At 38.8% G+C, this 18,637-nt stretch overlaps 1 long non-coding RNA gene across 5 annotated transcripts in view; it reads right to left on the bottom strand.

Annotated features, from left to right (window-relative positions):
- Positions 1-7,833: 7,833 nt before the first annotated feature.
- Positions 7,834-18,637, bottom strand: part of LOC105083412 (uncharacterized) — an 80,964-nt gene continuing 70,160 nt past the window's right edge. For 2 of the 5 annotated variants that reach the window (XR_012506968.1, XR_006721165.2), the window contains 3 exons: positions 12,432-12,489; positions 11,446-11,471; positions 7,834-10,079 (listed from right to left, as the gene is read on the bottom strand). This is a non-coding gene — a long non-coding RNA (uncharacterized LOC105083412). The remainder of the gene's footprint in view (positions 10,080-11,445; positions 11,472-12,431; positions 12,490-18,637) is intronic. The other 3 variants (XR_006721168.2, XR_012506971.1, XR_012506969.1) reach the window with 2 other exon arrangements.

Raw genomic sequence — 18,637 nt, 5'->3', positions numbered from 1 at the left:
TGTGTCCTAAGAGATCCAGATAGAAGCTTCAAGGCTTCTTAAGACCTGGTGGTCTTGGAAACGCCAGACTGATACTTCTGCCACATTCTACTAGTCAAGCTAATCACTATGACAGAGATTCAAGGTGCAGAGAATTAGATTCCACCTCTCAGTGGAAGGAGTGGTGAATAATTCGGGGCCATCTATAATCTACCATGGCAGTTATGTTTTTAAAAGGAGATGCCTTATCTTTAGATGTACATACAAAAGTATTTACAGATGAAAGGTGTGATGTCTGGGATTTACTTCAAAATCATTGGAGTGAGGAGGGGATAAGGGTGTTGATGAAACAGGATAAGCCATGAACTTATCATTGTTGGAGCTGGATGATAAGTATGTGGCGGGGGGTCACTGTATTATTCTATTTTTGTATATGCTGGAAGTGATCCATAAATAAAAAGTTATTTTTAAAAGTTTAAGTTCTTTTAAGTGAAAGCTATGTAATAATGAAAGTCCACTGGAAACACCTCTGTACTATGCATTTCGTGTATCTTTACTGATACTAAATACTGAGAGAGCCTAAATAAATTACTATCGTGGATAGAAACTCAGGTATTTGGAGTCTGAAGGAGAAAGTTTATTTCCTTAGATTTCTGGTATACAATTGTTCGTATGATGTGAGTTTACAGATGTCTTATATTTGAAATATTGTCAATAATTTTGGTGGTCTGTAAGGTACTTTCAATACCCAGTACAGCACAAAATTCAACTGGCTGCTTGATTACGTGGTTTTAAAAGTTTACTTTTAAATAATTATACTGGTAAAATCCTTCCAGGAAAACAGTCAACTATTTTCGCAGTTAAAAATTAACAAGCTTTAGTAACCAACTTTTTCCTTTAGGCATAACACTACGACTGAATTTTTTTCTTCCTTTTAGATCTCTCACTGACAAAAGTCTCCAATGCAAACACAACCCAAATGAATAACTAAAGCAAAACAAGAATTTCATGACATCTGACTGTGCAAAATATACATAGGATTTTCAGTTTCCCAAATTCTGCATAATTACTCGTTTTCATATTCACTAGGTGTGTTAGTGAACAATCTGCAACCCTTAATAATCTGATTCCTGTTGCTCTCTGTGCATAAAAACATAGAGGCCAGGCGACTAACATTTACATACCAACTATATGGCCAAATGTCCGTAACTACTAAGTTGGGATTGTGCCTGATGGAGGACCTCAAATTCACACAGTACCTGCACAACAAGATTTGAAGCTCAGACTTACTGCTATACTACAGTGAATGGGGGTCCCAAACAGCAGACAGGGGGATTCCAGCCTTCCTTGACAAAAATGCAGTGATTCTGAAGAAGAGCAACTCGAGGAAAAGGCAAATGGCTTTGACATTGGTACCATGTTTGCATGCATCAACTTCCCTCCCCATCCCAACACCACCAACACCCTTCACGACAGAGGCTCCTTTCCACAATGCTCCCACATAAGTGAGAAAACTAAAGAATGAATTAGAACTCGTGGCCAGGGCATCCTGGGGAAGACTCATTGTTTCTGTGCCTTGGTCTCATCATCTGTATAATAAATGTTACCATCTCTGTCCTATCTACCACATAGGACGATTAGGACCATCAACTTACACAATGTTCTCTGAGATGACTTTGAAACCTTGTAGCTCTCTACAAGTGGGAGAATTACTAGAATTATTACTATTCTATATATACACACACACACAATGTTTTTCAATGGAAATCTAGAGCTATTTTATTCAAAAAGAAATCTTTATTTCCAATCCCTTTAGTATTTATTCTTCACCATTTTTTTTCTTTAGAGAATCAGATGCCATTATTATTTTTTAATTTTTATTTTTTATTTTGCAGGGAGGGTAATTAGGCTTATTTATTTACTTAATTTTTTTAAAAGGAGGTCCTAGGGATTGATCCTAGGACTTCATGCATGCTAGGCATGCACTGTATGACTGAATGATCATTTTCCCCCTCCGCCATTTTTTTTTAAGTAAAAATATTTTTAATTACACGGACTTGGAAGTGACTACTGGTCCTCTCTCCTTCTTCCACTCCAGGAGAACCAAGATTTTATTCACAGTGACAATGTGCCCAGCTAAAAGATTTTATTTCCTATCCCATATTGCAGCTAGTTATGACCATGTGGCTATACTGCATATCGTGACAGATTATTTAGAGATGTGGAGATAAACACCAAAACAATCAGTTAAAAGAGTAGAAATCACCCCTCATCTCTCTCTTCACCGTGTGCCTCTCTGCTAGGTTAGTATATGGGGCTTGAGTTATCTTAGCCTTTCTTTTGATGGGGGAATTATATTAACTTCAACCATCCTTAAAGAATTTCGAACATTAAGTTACTATAAGCCATTAACACTTTAATATGAAAGAGCCCTTGAAGGTTTTCCACATCTCATGGCTGGCTGAGAGCACTTTGCAGACAGTTTGGTATCTACACAGAAAAACTAACCTAGCAGAGAGGTGGCCACGAGCTGGCTGGTCAACACAACACTGCTGAATGCTGAGTGATCGTTCTCTAGGCGGTCAGTGCACGCAATTGCCAAGAGGTCTCCTTTGCTGCTGCATTGCCTCATTTTGTAAACTCATCCTAAACATCTCCTATCTGGAACATGTTCGTTCTTTGCAACATGAAATATTGCGGTGGATGTGGTTGTGTGGGGCAAGATTCATCTCACCCCTCTCCCGGCACCATCTTCTCCGGAATACAGCCCTCATTTCCCTAGCTACTGGGAGTGCTGAAGGTCAATGGTTCTCAGCTGAGTCACCGGAGAGCTGCCTCACCCCAGGTCACTGCCTTGGAGGCAGCCCTCATCTAAAGATGGGGGTGGAAGGGTGATGGGAAAGAAGGTGTCCTTGCCTCCAGCGGCAAGATCTGTAGGTCCAGAGCCCCTCAAGCTATCCGGTGAGTCCTCTGTCGATATTGGCTAGCAATTTGACTTTTCCCTTTGCTTATTCCTGTTAGCTTCACTCCCCCATAGGAATTGATACTAAGAGCTCTCCCCTCTCTTCCCACCATAAACGTCCTTAAAGCAAGTCTCAGGTCCCTGATGTCTATTTCTCAGGGAACACAATCTGAAACGAAGGACATGCTGGTTCTTGTGTCAAGCAAGACAAACAGGCCTTGTTTCTGTCACCCTTCTACCAGCATCTCTGAAAGTTCCTGCCAGGCTTGCTCTGTGTCATGTGACCACAGCTGAGATGAAACAATAGTAAGGCCAGGGTGTGTGTAAGATGCAATGAAAGCACTGCCAGGCTTAAGTTAAGTCAAGCTCCTTTTCCCAAGTGCAAGTCAGTCATCAGCATGAGTGAGTCCAGTCAGCTCAACCTCAGTGACAATCACCAGCGCAACTATGGAAAATATCTCCAGGAACACATAGAGTCCTGTAACAGCAGCCACCACCTTCTCAGCTGCCTTTGCCAGAGTACATCTGAGGCTCCACAATCACTGGTCAGCTAGAGCCGGTGAACATATATCTGCAGCAGGGCACAGAAACCAGTGCTCCAGTCCATGGATCCAAGAATGCCCTTCTACAGTGGATGTGGCCATCAGACAAGATGTCTTGGCAAAGATGGCTTTACATGAGTCAGAGCTCTGCATTTTATTTCAGGTTGTCATCTTCAGGGAGATGTCTGCAGGACTACAAGCCCAAGCTGGAGAGACTCAGCTGCTACGTCTAAGGGTGGCAGACAGGTCGTCTCACTATGACTGTGCAGACAAGCTATCCTTGTAGAAATCTAGCTGCATTCCAAATGTCTGTGCCAATGTGATACATTTAAAGGTAAGCCAAGAACTTTACCTCAGCCCCAACCAGCAAAACTTAACAGTGATGGAGTCAAGTAAAACACAATGGCTATGTGTTATGAATGATGTATTATCAGCATGCAAAATGAGGTGTCTAAGAAACACTGCATTTCTTTAAACCAACTTGCTTATCACTATGAACCTCCATCCTACCAGCCTGGTGAGAAATTCGACTTCAGTGACTTTGAGGAATCTATCTTCCAAGGAGAGTTGTGCAAAGGTCCTGGGGCTGATGTGGTAACATACTAGTTACTGTTGCTTCACCCACCTCACAAACCACACCTACGTCCTGTGGCTCTTCTCCTTGAATCCTTCCCACCCAAGTACCCAAAAAGACATTCCTGTGCTCTCCCAGTGCCACTGCAAGGGAGCAAAGCCAGTACACTCACAGCTCAGGATTGCAAGTAGGCTTGAGTACCTCTGGTAACCTTTTCTTCCAGCCTTGGGTATCAAAGAAACGTCCCTCTTTCCCCTCACGGCGGAAACCCAGCAGAAGCCCTTCAAAGGTCTGCAGCCTTAAGAATTAGGTTTCTTCTAACCCTACAGGATCTCTTCGCCTTAGGCTGTTTCCACTTTCAGCTCAGTCGTAAGCTCTGAGGTAGAGAATGGAAAAGCCTGATGAAAATGAGGGAGGAAGGGAAAATGTTAGAAGAACAAAGAGAATTTAATAATTCAATAGATTATCCTGCTACCTTCCAATGGCTTTCCCTCTCACTCAGCCAACAACTGGAAGTCTCTGCTTTAGCCATAAAGCCCAATATGACTTGACCCCCTGCTTCCCCTTGGGCCCTGTCTTTCCCCTTGCAGCCCCTCACAACTCCACTGTCATCGCACGGCGCTGCTTCATGTTCCTGGACCCTGCCAAGCCCTCTCCTCCTCAGAGCCTTGTGGCAGCCAGCGTCCAGGGTGACCCCCAGTGATCGCCATCTTATGATATTCATATTCTTACGTGGTCTCCCTCTACACTGGACGGAGTTGATCCGTTAAACAATCGAATTTCGGGGAGATGACGATGTGTAACTTCTGAGCTAGGTCACAGAGGACACGTGGTTTCTACCTTGCCCCATTTTGGACTGTTTGGTCTGGGAGAAGCCAGTCAGCCACTGGTTCATGAGGACTCTCAAGCAGCCCATGGGGAGGTCCATGTGGGCAGATACCTAGTCCTCTCGCCAACAACCAGCATTAAATAAGTCAGCCGTCTGGGAACTGGATCCTCCAGACCCTGTCAAGCCTTCAAAGACGATAGCCCTGTCTGACATAGTGACTGCAACCTCTTAAGAGACTCTAAGCCAGAACCACCCAGTTAAGTCACTTTCAAATTCTTGGCCCACAGAAACTATGAGATAATACTATCTATTGTTATTTTAAGCTACTAAGTTTTGGGATAACTTGTTTTGCAGCAATAGATAGCTAGTATGGGCCTTGACATGCCTTCCCCAGAATACTTTATCTCAAAATTCCTACACGTCTCCTGCACTTTCTTAACACTGCTCTAATGTCTCCTTGCAATAAGGCCTTCTTTAAACACCTGTGTAAAAACGGCACCCTCTCCCCACTACGACATCATGCTTGGTCCCCGTCTCCCTGCTTGATTTTCCTTCACTGGCCTTCATAACCATCTGACAGATTTTTGTTTGTTTACTATCTGTATCCCCCACACTCAAATGTAGGCTCCCTGAGAACAGGGATTTGTTTTGTTCACTGATGTATCTCCAAGGCTGAGAATAGTGTCTGTCCCTTGGTAGGCATTCAGTAAATATTTCTTGAATGAAGGAAGGAAAAGAAATTAAAAGTCAGCAAAAGATCATCATGAAATCATGGGGTCAGCCTGAGGATATGAGACGCAACGTGTGCCTTAAAGACAATCATGACAGATAGTTTTGGGGGATGCTATTTTCCAGCTTTGGTCCAAAGAGAAGGCTACAGAATTACAGTCTACAGGAGAAAAGGAAAAACTGAAAAGACAGGACAGGTTGGATTTACGAGGGAACGGCCAGAAATGCCAAGCCAAAGAGCTTCAGGGCATCTTTCAAAATCACAAAGCATGAAACATGATTCTAAACAAGTCATAAAACTAATTTCAGAAATCAAAGAGTTCAACATAAAGGCAAAGGATGTCGCATGTTCATGAGCTCGTTGCCCGTCTCTCCTCAGTGTGTAACTACTCATTAATAAATCAGTGAAAGACTTTACGCACTTACAATATCAAAGAGTATCCCATCCCAAGGAACACCCAAGGCAAGTCCAGATGGAAGCGCGTGCTTTCAGGAATCCTGATGAGCAGCTAGAACACAACTGTGTGTAAGAATTTAGTCTGATACCTATCACAGCACAACACTGAATAAACAACAAAGGATTTGAGTAGAGGTGGCTATTTTCTCAAATCTGCGTGAAGTGGGCCATTTATATGTATCAAGAACCTCTTTTATCTGAAGTGCCAAAAAGGAAACATTTTCGGAAGAGAAAAGAATAGAGGCTGGCAACCAGGGAAGGAAGAGGAAAAGAGTTTTGTTTTGTTTTGTTTTGTTTTGTTTTTTTGTATCTTGGCACATACTTTGGGGTAGGGCTTTTTCATTTTTTGACCTCGTTTATTCCTTCAATTACAATAAAATATTTCTGCACATTCTATCTCCCCTCATTTCCAACGTATCTTTCTTCATCCTCCTTATTCTGACCACTATCTGTATTTACTGAGTTTGTTGCTCCGTGGCTGCTGAGCATACTTGCTGAAGATCTGAAAGCAACGACTGGACTCTTGCTCCAGGAGTAATATTATAATACCAGCTCTATGTTTTCCAATTAGGCTCAAATCTTCATCTCTTGTTTAATGTTTGGGAAATAACCCATATTTTCTCATCGTTGACTATTTGCTTTCAGTGGAGCAAATATGAATGCCTATTTTTCATTGTCTGTTTCACATCTTCTACAAAACACTGTCATTACTCAAAAAAATGACAAATGTAAAAATGGTAAACAAAGCATTCAATGAACAGCATGTTCTTTATGGTGTAAGTGTTACTACTTACTACAAAATAATTCAAAATCATGCTTTGAACTTATGTAGCTCCTTCCCTTTGACACACTTCCAGGTTTGAAGGAAGGCTAAGCTGTCTTTTTCTCTGTCTACTGCAAGTTCTACTCGGGGAGACAAAAGGTCATAATCAGCAAAGCAAGATAACTGTCGGGGAAAGAACATAAAGCTGTTCACTCTGTTAAAAAATGACCTCAAATATATCAGTATCAAGCAATGGGTTGTCTTCTAGAAAAGGACAAAAGGAAATACATCTATGAAATCTAAGGACAGCCTTCATGGTTGTTCAACAGACCTGCAAATTTACCTGCCTGATTATTGTTCTGAGCACTATAGCAGATATATGAACCGAATGTTGCCAAGTGAAAAGTCATGCTGTGTGCATGATCAATTGTTTTATCTAGGAATTAAACATCTTTTTGTTATCACATAAATGTATTATGTTGAAAACCTGACGGTATGATATTGAATGGGAAGGACTTCTTAAGTACAAAATTGGCATAAAAAAACCTGTCATACATTTGCAAATACGCAAGCGGAAAGCCTTTAGAGAACTTAAATTGCTCTAATTAAAATGAAAAATTTCAACTTCAGTGTGTACATGGGAACATCATTGCTAATGACTGCAACTGGTCTCTTCTGTCAATATAGTCAGCATTTTTTGTATTTCATGATCCTGCTCTATTTTTCTACCTAGGTTTATCATTTTTGGCCACTTCGGTAGCAGCCGTTCCGACTATATTTCCCATATTCCCTTGGAGACCACGTGACTGAGTTCTAGCCAGCAGACTGAGGTTATAGCTCCATCATGCTTTCTCTTTTCCCTGTATCCGCACCAGGTGTGTACAACAATGGTGAGGCACTAGAGAATTCCCAGCCACAAGATGGAAGAGTCCAAATCTCTAAATCACCCCATGGAGGAAAGCCATCCACAATGTGGAAGCCCTCAGTGAACATTTACATGAGCAAAAAGTAAATTTTTATTATGTTAAGCCATTACAATTTTAGGTTTTATTTATTACTACAGCTAGTTACTCCAGTATAGTTACCTAAGCTAAGTAGTATTTCACTTTACTAGAAGAAACACACACAGATTATTTATACATAAACACAAACAGATATGCACAAATACACATACACACTTTTCATCTCTTTTTTCTATTGCTAATGGGTCTATAAAATTCCACAACCCTTCTGGAATACAATTTGACAGCATTTATCAAAACTCTTAATTAAAAATACTACCTATTTGTGCTTAATTATGTGATTACCTTGGTCTATTTCTAAGAATTTATCCTGAGTCAACAGTGTGCAAAGATTTAGCTCCAATGACATTCAGTGTGGCATTTTTCTTTTGTATTAGTAAAAAATTGTAGGCAACAAAGATATCCATACTAGTGAATGATTTAAATAAACTGTGGTACTTTAGCCAATGGAATATTTTAAATAATTAAAATAATATTATAGAAAATTATGACATAGAAAAGTGGTAATAACATACAGTTAAGTGAAAGCAGCAGTGATAATATAACATATAGGTTGGTCCTAATTATTCTTTTAAATGTGTATCTGTGTGCATCCAAAAAAAATCCCTCCGGGGAATAAAAAGAAACATACTAATATAACCAATATTTGCATCTAGGTAGTGAGACTAAATGTGATTTAAAATTTTTGCTTTTATTTCTGTATTTTCTAAATGTTTTCAATGAATATACACATATTTGCTATAAATTGTTCATGTGTGTGTGTGTGTATAAAACTGGAGGGAAGGAGGCGTCGTCATGTTCTTGCAGAATAGGCTTTCTCCCAGAGTACAAAATGAGGGTGCCAGATCTCTGGTGGTGTAAGAGAAATGTAAGAAAGAAGTGGCTTATTGAGGACGTGAAGATGAGGAAGGGTACACCCATATTAAGGTGATTCTGAAGAGAACTGCAGAGGGCACTAAATGAATACTGAGTATTTCATATTAGAATTTTTTAAATTAACTAATTACCATGGTACTCATACAGTGATTCTGGCCTAACATCCACCCGTGCTATTCCCATCCTATTTCCTAGTTCACAACACTGCAAAACCCATGCTTGTGCCAAGAGCCCAAAGGTCATCATGGCAAATGGACATTTTGTGTTTATAAGATCCCCCTACTTCCTGCTTCTTTCTCCTTCTAGTCTCTATATTTTTTCTTATTTTATAATAATACTTAAGCACCAAAAATCCAAAATTATCCTGACTCACTCTAGACTTAAACACCTCTAAGTGTGCATGTGGTCTTGAGAAAGTTACTGCACCTCTTGGGACTTGTCTTTCCCTTCTTCAGTGACAGAATTGGACCAGGATCCTCCTCTACTCAGAAAACTTTACTGGTGGATTCTGCCAAATTTTTAAAGAAGATCAATCAATGTAATACACTTTGTAAATAAAGTAAAGAAGAAAAACCATATGATCATCTCAATCAATGCAGACAAATTATCTGACAACATCCAAATTCATTATGAAAACACTCAACAACTAGATACCCAAAAATAGAGAGGACTTCTTTAATTCGGAAAAGGGCATTTATGAAAAAACCACAGCTAACGTGAGTCTTAGTGGTGAAAGATTGAAAGCTTCCTCCCTAGGTCAGGAACTAAATAAGGATGTCCACTCTTGCCACCTCTATTCAACCTTGTACTGGACATTCTTTCTAGCCAGGGCAATTAGACAAGAAAATGAATTAAAAAGCATTTAGAATGAAAGGAAAGAAGTAAAACTATCTCTGTTTGCCAATGATCTTGTCTGTAGAAAACCCTATGGAATCCACAGAAGAACTATTAGAGCTAATAATCAAGTTCAGCAAGGTACTGAACACAGCATCAATATATAAAAGTTTTTAATTTTAAATATTTGAAGTCCAGTTTGTCTCTTTTTTCTGTTTCTTGTGTTTTAAGTCTTTCCCAGGAAACTACTGCCTAATCCAAGATCATGAAGATTTATCTCTGTTTTCTTCTAAGAGTTTAGTAATTTTACCTCTTACATTTAGGTCTTTAATCCACCTTGAGATAATGTTTATATATGCTGTAGGCATTGGTCCAACTTTATTCTTTCGCATGAGGGTATCCATTGGCCCCAGGATCCAGGACAGCATTTGTAATGTCTGGTTTCCTGTTGGTTATTTGGTGGACTGCATGGCTCTCTGTTGGTCAAGGACCGTAATGTCTCTTTGAATCTCCTGAAAGCATATGGAGTGTTTTGTTTTGTTTTTTTTTCCAATCTGGAGAGTCATGACACTAACATAGTGACTCATAACAACTGCTTTAAAAAAAAAATGAAATAGTATGTTATAGAAAAATATCAGATGTCTCAGGATAGACATTATTTTGAAGAAGGTTAATTTCCGTTTTACGTGTGTGTGAGTGCATTCACGTGGGTATGTAGGCATACTAGGTTAAAACTGAAAATATATTTCTTACATTTTGCAGTTTTTAAACTTACAAATAAGTTTGAAAAACACTGATCTGGAACACAGTGTCTTCCCTCAAAACAGGTAATAAATGAAAAATAAACAAGAGTACTATCAAAGGCTACTTTCTCTTTGCCTTCAGATGTTTTGCTTTTCTTAGGAATGTTCTTGTTGGATAAAAGCAGATGGTACTCCAGATAGCAAGAGTCCTAGTTACCTCATCTTCTAAGTTTAGAGCTGAATAAACACTCTTGTGCCTCTCTGGCAACAGGATCCAACTTGTCCCTCGCCTTTGGCATTTTCAGGTGATCATGAAGATAAGAAAACGCTGAGTCCCAATAAGGACACTGTCTCTCAGATTGCTTGACAAACGTAATTCCAACTCTAGATAAGCAGTCTGAATCACAACCTTGGTTCCTTTGGTTTCTGGGTTAATCTAGTGAACCTCCTCCCAATGGGCATAGCCTTTCAACAACAATGAACCTCTCCTAAAATGAGCAGTCCTTAAATTAGTAAGGGAACAGTGTGAAATCATTTAAAGTGAGTATGTCAGTACAATCATACATGGAGAAATATTTTTAAAAATTTTTTTGGATTTCATTTAACAAGTGACACTTGATACAACATAAATTTTTAAATTCAATAGATGCTAGGTCTGTAGTATAAGTCACAATCCTTAACATGCTAGTTAAGACGTATGCTAATGTATAATCTATGACATAAACTACAGACGGTTTAAAGACATCATATCTTAGGATTCCATCAACTAAATCTGTAAGAACCTTGAATCAGAACTAATATTCAGAAGGTAAAGCAAAGCATAAGTCACTATCCAAAGGGTTTAATTAGAGGGAAAGGATGTTTGGAGTGGTTTAGGGACATGCACCCTTCACCAGCTGAGAACAAACCTGAAAGTGGAACCCAGCCCTTCTATTCTGCTGTTCTTTACATCTTTCCTTAAATTCATCTGAAGCTTCTTTAACAAGATTTCCGTTATTAAGCCATAATTCACTCATCAAAAATGAACTTAAGTCCTACTGTGTGTCACACAATCTTCTACGACAAAGTCCCTGCCCTCAATGAAGCTCACTTTTAGTTGAGTGACAGAAAATGAATTAATAATCAAAGTTCTTACCATATGAGAGCGCTCATATGTGGAATCTAAAAAACAAAAAACAAAAACAAACAAACAAAAACAAAGCATAAATACAGGACAGAAATAGACTCACAGACAGAGAATACAGACTTGTGGTTACCGGGGGGTGGAGGGTGGGAAGGGATAGCCTGGGATTTCAAAATTGTAGAATAGATAAACAAGATTACACTGTATAGCACAGGGAAATATACACAAAATGTTATGATAACTCACAGAGAAAAAAATGTGACAATGAGTGTGTATATGTCCATGAATGACTGAAAAATTGTGCTGAACACTGGAATTTGACACATTGTAAAATGATTATAAATCAATAAAAAATGTTAAAAAAATAATCGAAGTTCTGTAAAGAATGATTATAGCAATGGAAGCATGACTTTAGTTCCTTGGTTAATAGAAACTTACGAAAGTGACAACACTCTTCTAAATAAAAAATATAAAACTGCATCAAGTGTGAAAGTCCTATTTCCAGCTCAACTCACCTTCCAGCATTCCAGGTGTTCCACCATACCCAAAGACTACAAAACATTGACAAGATTTTGTTTCTTCCCTGCTGTGGGGTTACATTGCCTCCCTGAATTGAAAGATTTAGGGAAGGAAATTACATCATAGACCATGGAATGCCTCAGATGAGCTGAAGCCTCTGTTCAAGATGGATAGTGTGTGTGTGTGTGTGTGTGTGTGTGTGTGTGTGTGTGTGTGTGTGTGTGTGTTTTAATCTTGAAAGGAAAAATGTTTGCAGAAAAAAAGCTATTCATTGTCATTTTACAATCAACATTATCAACTACTTCTGGGAAGAGGGGAAATAATGTTTGGAAACACTGTTGTTTAAAGCAGTGGTAAGTAACACCTCTTACAAAAAGTCTTTGAGCAATTTCAACTGATGTGGAAAAGTTCAAACATGAAAAGAAACAAGCAGTAACAAACAATCTAGAACAATTCAGAGGGAAAGCGGTTTACTCTACCTGTCTCACCACGATATCAATGGAGTGGGCCTGCCTTCCTGAAAGGCAGACAAGTGACCTAGGAACCAAGAAGCATATAAAAACTTAAAGTTGGAAGACCATAATCACAGAAACAAAACCTGTCTACCTTCCTACAGGGCTGAAATAACGGAGGGAAGTGTGGCAAAGATTTTATACCAACTAGGTTAGCAAAAATCTTGGAACTGACAGAGAAAGAAATCTTTATTACAGCCCTAACCCCAAAGATATTTCCTTGAACACGTTACTTAAATTTGCCATGGACGACATTTTTCACTTACAAAATGGAAATTATATTAATGATATCTGCCTCATAAATAACGGAGTAACACACATTGTTGAGGACACAGGTACTCAACACAGTACCCGGCCAAGGATTAAGCAATCAGTAACCTTTAACATTAGCAATCACATCAGCAACCATAATACGACAGATTCACAGCAGGCGAGTTGGTTCATCTAAGCCACTGGAAAGTCACCCTGGGAATGGCTTCTGAAAAACCTCATATAACTCAAAACATGCACAAGACATCCAGATAGGTTTTTCCCCTATGAATGAAGGTAATGCGGGAAGTAACGGTCTCAGTGCACATAAGCCTAAGTCATTGTAATGCATGTCTTATATCAAACTTACTCTTTAATGTACAATAAACAATTTTTAGTGTGGGGAATTCACATCATTTCAACATGTATGCATAAAGTGACACCTTAATACTATTTTTCATTGCTCACTGTTTCTAATTTGCTAATTCAGGTTAGTGTGAAATATAACTGCACTGATTATCCAAAAGCCACTCAACATCAGAGAGAGGCTATTATGAGAAACAAGGCACAGGGAGTGTATTATGGATTTCAAGGTATATATTTAAATAGAGAGGAAAACAGTAAGAACTGCGAATCCTGAAATATCTAGAATTTAAATTATTGGAATTCGTTTTATAATTGTAAAACCTATCAAAAGATCAATTTTATCTGCAAAGAAACCTACAGAGGAATGTGAAATGATGACAAACTAAAACCCCTCATTCCCAAGACACTTGCTGTGGTGGAAGAAAACACAGAAATGTGGGAGGTGGGAAATCCTACCAACTGCATGGGCAAAAGCCAAATTTCTAATAAAAATTTATCATTGTGCCGGCAAGATTTGGATTCCCATGCTTACATTTCTGCCTCATGGAAATAGACGAAGCCTTACCTGGGGACCTGGTTTCCAGATTCCACACTTAAAGCCAGGCCTTTAATCACATACTTGTCCAAAGATCACATAAAGTGATAAGGCTTTACTGCCACAGTTCAGACGTCACAAACTAGAAGAACCGCAGAGTTTTAGGTTTTGGTTTTTGTTTTTATTGGGAGGGGGAATTTCTTTCAGCTTATGATTCAGCCTTAAACCTTCAGTTTTTCCTGTTTCAGTTTTCAAAATGTGATGTAAACATGTAATTCACATGGTAGTGAATTACATTCATGGGATAGATTCTAAAAAGCTCACATAATTCAAAGCTTGTATAATTCTAGACATAGTATTCCCCCAGAGGAATCAATATACTGTAAGAAATAGCATTCTTAGAATACACAAGCCTATAACATTATAAAGTATTTCTTACAGTGAATTTTTAAGTGCTTTTTAAAAAAAAACTTCTCATTTAGAAATAACTTTATATGTATAGAAAAGTTTTGCAAAGACAGTATAGAGAGTTTTCATATACCCCTCACACAGTTTCCCCTACCATTAATATCTAACATTACGATGGTACATTTGTCAAAACTAAAACACCAGCATGGGTACTATTCACTGAACTCAAGATTTTACTCAGATTTCACTAATTTTTCCATTAATGCTCCTTTTATTGTTCCAGAATCCAATACAATTTTAAATTCTTTTTAGGTTAGAAAGGATTCACATTATTCAAAATTTGTGCAAACTAGGAACATTTAAAAATCATGCTGCTTCAAATTTGCAACATTTAAGTTGGTATGAAATATAACTGTGCTGTTTATCGAAAGACTTTCCATAGAGTTTAACACCAGGATGGCTGAAGAATTAATCTACTGAAGGCCTGAGCCAGTGTTGTTCAAGTTGGAATGGGGAGGGGAATGGAGGAGTGTATTCTATACTGGGTTTCAGCTGAAGATTTCATTGAAGAAAATAACTTATAAGAAAATCCAGGGGGGAAATATTAGAATCATTTAAGAAATACTAAAAACAAAAAAGCCAGAATAATTTAAGAAATACTAAAATCAAAAAAGCCAAGAACTAGATATGATCATGTTATAAGAAACACTCAGAAAATTGCCTTAGGAATCATTTTTTTTATATAAATAATTTAAGCTTTTTACTGCAAAGAGCATACAAGCAAACTGTGTAGCTATGTACATTGCAAAATAGTTCCCATTTGTGTTACTATCAGTAAAATATAAGGAGCCCTTACATGTCAACAGAAAAATGGGCAGAGAGTGTAGTCAATTTATGGCCAATTAACATAGGAAAAAATATTCAAACTTCTTTTTAAAGAATGCAAATTATACTGCAACATATTTTTTTTTAAAACCATCAACTTGGTAATGATAATGCATAGTTCAGGCTAATGTGCAAAGAACAAGGCACTCTCATACACTGCTAACAGGAGTAAAACTTAAAATTTGGGGAAGGAGGATATAGCTCGAGAGGTAGGGTGCATACTTAGCATGCCTGAGGTCCTGGGTTCAATCCCCAGTACCTCTTCCAAATATAAATAAATAAATAAACCTAATTACCTCCCCCTCATAAAACAGGGGGAAAAAAGACTCATAAAAAAAAAAAAAAACTTGAGGTTTTTTAAATGACAATATAAAGCTTGGCAATATATGTGTTCAGTTTCCTATTGCTGACTAATAAAACATTCCAAAATGTAGTGGCTTAAACTCACAACAATGTGTCATGTCTCACATGTCTGTGAGTTGGCTAGGTGGTCTTATGTATCATAATGTTGGCTGGGGCCACTGACGCAGCTGCACTCAGCTGGGAGCCCTGCCAGGAATGGAATGCCCAAGGCTTCCTTTCTTCTCCACATGGCCTTTCTTTCCATTTGGACTCTCATCATTTAGGAGCCTAGCCCAAGGATCCTTCATGTCAGCTGGATTCCAAGAGAGCAAAAATAGAAACAGACAGACACCTGAAGGACTGGGTTTGGAAGCGATGGTTTGCAGGAGCCCATCTGTACAGGCTCATGACGATCATTTATGCATATCTCTTTCCAACTCCATGTTCAGTGATACCACATTAGTAGGTTGAAAGCAGTCATGCTGGGAGATTTATACCACAGAAATTGGCAAATGCTATAAATCAGGGCTTTAAAATTTTCTTTCAAAGAGCTGATTTTCCAGAACACTATTTCCTGAAAGTCACACAGTTTCTCATCCATCACATTCTGTTTATCCAAGCAAGTCACAAGGCCAGCCCAGAGTCCCTGTGGGAGTGGAAACACTCCACCTCTTGCTCCGAGGAGTGGCAAAGAATTTGTGGGCATATTTAATCCACCACAGTCTTTCCTCTGGCCACAAATTATTTATATTCTTTCCCTATGTAAAAGCGAAACGAAGCAAAACTGACCACCTCCCAAGATACCTCAGAGTCTCATCTCATGAAAGCATGAGGCTCAAAGTTCAACATTTCACAATCTGCACTACGCCCAGATGTGGATGCAGCTCCTCTGGATCGAGAGAGCTGTGGACTGTTTTCTGTCCCAGCTTCCTCCCATCCTTTCACCCCTACCAAGCATACAGTGGTGAGAAAGGGACAGGAGAACCACAATAGATGCTCCCATTCAACAACCTGGAGAACAGGTCTATAGCAATTCTGAAATCCACCTGGACATAAGTTGTCAAATTCTTGACTCCCAGGCCCGGGAGCCCTGCTAGGGCTGAAACATCCAAAGTGACTTCTCATCCTCCTGGGCTTCTCTAGTTGACCTCTCTTCATTCAGGAATCTGGACCAAAGTTCTTTACAGCATGCCAGCTGGCTTCCAGAGAGCAACAGTAGAAACTGCTATGTCTCTTAGAGGCTAGGCCTGGAACTGGAATATTGTCATCGTATCTAGAGTTGCCAGATTTAGCAATACAGATAAAAACACAGAATGTGCCATGAAAAGATGCTCAGTATTGCTAATCATTAGAGAAATGCTAATCAAAATAAAGGGATTATCACCTTACACTTATCAGAATGGCTATCAACAAAATGTCTACAAATAACATATTTGCAAGGATGTAGAGAAAAGGGAACCCTTGTACACTATTGGTGGGAATGTAAATTGGTGCAGCCGTTATGGAAAACAGTATGGAGATTCCTCAAAAACCTAAAAATAGAACTTTCATATGATCCAGCAATTCTACTCTTCCATATATACCTGGAAAAAATGAAAACACTAATTCCAAAATATACATGCACTCAATATCATAGCAGCACTACTGACAGTAGCCAAGACATGGGAGCAACCCAAGTGCCCAAAAACAGGCAAATGGATTAAGAAGATGTGGAGATATATACACACAATGGAATATTAGTCATAAAAAAGAATGAAATTCTGCACTTGCAGCAATGTGGATGGGCCTAGAGAATATTATGTTCAGTGAAATAAGTCAGACAGAGAAAGACAAATACTGTGTGATATCACTTATATGTGGAATCTAAAAAATGATACAAATTAATGTATGTGCAAAACAGAAACAGATTTACAGATGATAGAAAACAAATTTGTGGTTACCAAAGGTGGGAGAGGGACAAATCAGGGGCATGGGATTAACAGATACAAACTACTCTGTATAAAATAGATGAGCCACAGGAATATACTGTATGGCATAGGGAATTATAGCCATTACCTTGTAATAACTTACAATAAAGTATAATCTGCAAAAATACTGAATCACTATGCCGTACTCCTGAAACTAATATTGTAAATCAGCTGTACTTCAATTTAAAAAAAAAACACAGGAAGCCCAGTTAAATTTGGATGTCAGATAAGTCACAAATAATTTTTTAGTATAAGTATGTCCCATTTGTCTGTTTAGTTGGCATTGTAATCTTACTGGGCATCTTGTATTTTATCTGGCGATCCTACTTTCATCACATAGTAAAGGTCAAAGCAAGTCATTCAAGGACAAGCAGAGGAGACAGCACTCTTTGATGGGTAAGTGGCTGGCTTGTACAGGGTAGGGTGAAGGTAATAATGGCTATTTTGCAGACTATCACACTTAACAAAAGTGCTGAAAATGTGCATCTAACTATAAAACCAGTGATTCTATTTCTAGGGATTGTTCTAAGCACATGATTAAAGACGTGTCAAAGATTTGTCTATGTGAATGCTCGTTGTAGAATTGCTTTCGATGGTGAAGAATAGGAAACAACCTAGATGTGCAAAGATAAAAAATAACTATATTTATTGAGGTCCTAATATGTGCAAGACACTGCATTGAGCCCTGAGGAGGTAGTGAACAAAACAGAAAATCTCTTGCCTCAGAAATCTTAAAGGCTCAAGGGGCAAAACTGACGTAAAACAAATAACCATACATTTGATTAACCAACTGTAAGTGTGCTAATCACCACAAAGGAAAACTACTGAGTGCCATGGGATCACCAAGAGACCTAATCTACTGAGGGTTGGTTTAAGAGAAGGGGCGGGAAATAAAGGGAAAGGATGAGGGAAGAGAGCATCAGGCAGGGTAAACAGCAGAAGGATTCTAAATGTGTATTTATTTACCTGGAAAGGTGATCATAATAAACAGGTATGAGACTCATTAGATATCCAAGTGGAGATGTCAAATCGTATTTAGATATGTAAGCTGGAATCCTGGGGAAGGTTAGATCTGGATATATACACTTCAGAAGCAGGTAGCAATACAAGAAGAAAATCAGGGGAGGAGAGTATCACAGAAGCCAAGAAAAGTTTCAAGGAGAGGGTGGTTACACGGGAGAAATGCAACTGAGATGTTATGCGAGATGAAGGCGAAAAGTGACCACTGCATTTGGTAACCTGGAGGACCTAAAACTCTTCCAGGAGAAGTTTCAGATGTAGTGGGGGGTGGGGGGGACGGGGGACAAAGGTCTATTCGAAGTGGATTGAGCAATGAAAATAGGTGCTGTAGTGGGGAAAAACATTCATTTGAGAAGTTTCATGGTGAGAGAGCAAGAAGATGGGGCAGCAGCTAGTCGGGA

The sequence above is a fragment of the Camelus bactrianus genome, chromosome 5 (assembly GCF_048773025.1).
Source record: "Camelus bactrianus isolate YW-2024 breed Bactrian camel chromosome 5, ASM4877302v1, whole genome shotgun sequence".
Taxonomy (NCBI): Eukaryota; Metazoa; Chordata; class Mammalia; order Artiodactyla; family Camelidae; genus Camelus; species Camelus bactrianus.
Note: the sequence above shows the minus strand (reverse complement) of the source record. Positions and strands in the feature narration are given on the sequence as shown.